Source organism: Thamnophis elegans, chromosome 14 (assembly GCF_009769535.1).
Source record: "Thamnophis elegans isolate rThaEle1 chromosome 14, rThaEle1.pri, whole genome shotgun sequence".
NCBI classification, from domain to species: Eukaryota; Metazoa; Chordata; class Lepidosauria; order Squamata; family Colubridae; genus Thamnophis; species Thamnophis elegans.
In genome coordinates, this window is record NC_045554.1 from 24,362,590 (window position 1) to 24,365,831 (window position 3,242).

Genomic DNA, 3,242 nt, shown 5'->3' on the forward strand with positions numbered 1-3,242 from the left:
CGGAAAAGGTGTTCGCACCTTTTCTGTTGTCTGAAGAGCAACGTTGAAGAACTTCCTGTGCCTCCTGACAGGTACCACCCCCTTTTCCTTAAACCCTGGGCATGGTGGGGCACCATTGATGGACTGGAGAGTCTGTAAGAGCCTCTCCCCAAATGGCTTTCTGTCCAGAAGGGGTTTCAGGGCAAAAAGATGGGCAGGGTGACTGGTTAGACTGAGAAGGGGGATGTTAGATGGATGTTTTTTGACATGTTACCTTTTTCTTTTGGCCAGGACGGCACAGGAACTGGAAGACCAGCGGGGAGAATGGGAGACACATCATGTGTCTGATGGCGGCACATCTTCCTCTCCTGGGGTAAGGGCGCTTCTGCAAGAACGCCAGTTCATGCTTCAAAACCGGGTGGGGGAAGGGAGGAATTCCCACTTGGGGGGAACCTGGCCAGCCCACATTATCAGCCACATTTCCCATGGTCTGCTGTCTCTTTGCCCTCTATAATGCAGCCCTTCTTCCTGGGGAAGATAAACATGCAGAAGACTTTTAATTTATTCCTTCAATAAACAATTGTTTCTTGCAGGTTGTGATGGGTGGTCCTGCCACCACCCGGAGTCCCAGGAAGGAAGATGTCAGGCCAGCTCTCATTTCACTGAGGTAAGTTCTCAGCTGAGGGATTCTGAAGCCCCCAAGAGAAGGGCTAGAAGATAGATTGGCAGCGGGCAGGCATCTCTACCCTCTGCCTCTACCTCTGCTAACAAAAGAATGACTTTGATCTCTCCCCAGAAATGAGAGCTGTTTGAAGTGGACGCCACGGCTACCTACAATTTGGGAGACCTGCACTGAGTCGGTAAGGCCAGACCAGCTCCTCCCCATGGTAGTGGCAGAAGCCCTGACTCTGTGCATTGGTTAAAATGCACAGAGACAGAATATTTGCATTCTTATTGCAGGACCTATTGGAAGAATATCATCCGATGGGGACGGCTCGGAGCCCAGTGCAGGAGGGAAGCGGTGACTGCCTTTCAGGGTAGGTATCACTTTGGAGGGTGAAACACTTGCAGAGGGGAGGCATCTCAGGGGAATCCCACTGGAAGGCCAAGTCCTTTGGCAGGCCAGCCGGAAGGGCTCCTAGAGCTTCCACATGACCACTCTTACAAAAGGTCCTAGGGCTTCTTTTGATCTTTGGCCCTTTTGTTTTCTCCCCCAGAGAGGAAAGGCAGGAGCACCACAGGCCGTGGCTGTCCACCGTTTTGGAGACCTCCACTGAGTTGGTAAGAACTGGACAATTCCTCCCCAAGTAAAAAGAAGACGCCCTGTCTCTGTGGATTTCTTAATATGCTAACAGACAAAATATTGATATTTTCATTCCAGGAACCACAGGACCAACCAGTGGAGGAGGAGCTCTCTCCTGGGCAGGACCCCTCTTCTCCAGAGGTAAGAAAGTTTTGGCAATGGGGCCGATGGTTAGGGTTAGGGTTAGGGTTAGGGCTATGCCACGACTCCTGATGGGAGTGGGAGAAATTTCTAAGCTTAAAGCTTGCAAAGGCTTTCTTGCTGTTGGCCCCTAGGGCCTGAATGCACACTATCTTCTAGCAATATTATTGGGATGCAGAAAGCTTAGGATTTAGCCTCCATATTGTTATTTGCAGGATTTGCAGTTGGGCTCCAGGACCAGCAGCCTCTGTGAGATGGATTCCCTTGCTGACCTCCTGGAGGAGGAATCTGAGGATAGCTGGGACCAGGATGCAGAGGCCAGCTCCTCTTCCAGTCCATGGGTAAGAAAGACAAAGTGTTTTCAGTTGGGTAGGGATAGAGTCCTCTAGTCAGTTCTCCTAACCTGAGGGAACTGTGCTGGAGCGCTCTGGGCAGTGGAGCAAGGGGACACCCGGCCCTTGGGACAAGGTACTTAGTCTAACTACACTATATGCACCCAAGCTCTGGTATGACTGGTTCCTTTGCTGCAAAGCATCAGGGACCAGTGTTCTAAATGGGAAATGTGATCCCTATTCAATAGCCCCTTTTTAAAGGAATTCTGAGTTTCGTTTCTCTCATTGCTTAAGAGGAATCATTGTTGTTCACAGGATTCTCCAGAGGAAGACACTCTGGAGGATCTCAGCAGCCTGGAAGAGGACATCCTGGACTCCCTGGACCGCCTTCTAAAATAAGAAGAGGTATGAGCCCCACAGATGGGAAGGTGTCCAATATGCTACCTGGGAAGAGCGGAGGGCAAGTACAAGTAGCTCAAAAGAGCAACATGGTATTAATAATAGTCTTTGATTTCTCCCCCAGATGCTTCCTCAGATTCCCCTCCAGAGGTCAGCTTGGAGGAGGAGGAACCAGCCCAGGCACCTCGGGAGGTGAGTTGATCAATGGTCCCAAGCAGCCTGTCAAGAGTGATTTGGCTGAAACAACAGCTGCCACATGGCAGCCCTGAGGCTTCAGGTGGGGAAAGCAGGCAGCTGCCAGCTTGCTAGTGAGGAGGAGGAGGAATTGCTTCCTAGATCCCTCCTAATTGTGTTATTCTCTGCCTACAGGATGCCTTCAGTAATGGAGCTGGAGGGATGGACTTCCGGGGAGGGATTGCCGTTGGCAGCGGCTTAACTGAGCCGCTCCCAGATTCCTGGTTCGTTATCTAGTTAAAACATCACTGGATATCTCAATCTTCAGGCAAGAAGTTTGCAGAGAGAGACACAGCTGGTAAGAATTCTCTTTGAAGCTCGCAGCTTTTTTTTTCTGGCTGCGAACGGAGGGGGGAGATACCAAAGCTGAGTCATCCTCCGGCCAGAAGTCTCGGCTGTATTTACGGCACAAGGCGAAGGAACCCCTCTTAGGACAAGCTTTGAAACTATTTTATATGAAACTTACACAAGCAGAGCCCATATCTGAGAACTTTATTTGCTTTTTTTAGGAAAAATCCTAGCTTCAGCGTCATAAGTCTCCTTTGTGTATTTGTTTCCAAGATGGCATTTTTCCAGCTTTCGTACTTGCAATGATGGCATATTTTTAATTCCTTGGCAGCTTTTCATGATTAATTAGCTCCACTCCTTTGAAGATTCTCCCTTATCTAATTTTCAAAGACTCTTTGTTGATATAGAGACATTCCAAACGGGGTTTCTCTTTGTTTTTTTTGTCTTGCTGAACTGTTTTGGTTTAATGCCAGTTTTTTGAAATCCTCCGTAAAACTCTCTGTAAAAAGGGAGGAACTTCTCCTTTTTCTCCAAACGGCATAGTGGACTAGCAAAATTAGAATAAG

General features: G+C 48.9%; 1 long non-coding RNA gene across 1 annotated transcript; it reads left to right on the plus strand.

Moving 5' to 3' along the window:
- The first annotated feature begins 267 nt into the window (after positions 1-267).
- LOC116517511 lies at positions 268-840 on the plus strand. The gene is made up of 3 exons (XR_004256471.1): positions 268-352; positions 573-646; positions 776-840. It is a non-coding gene; the product is annotated as an uncharacterized LOC116517511 (long non-coding RNA).
- Positions 841-3,242: the final 2,402 nt, after the last annotated feature.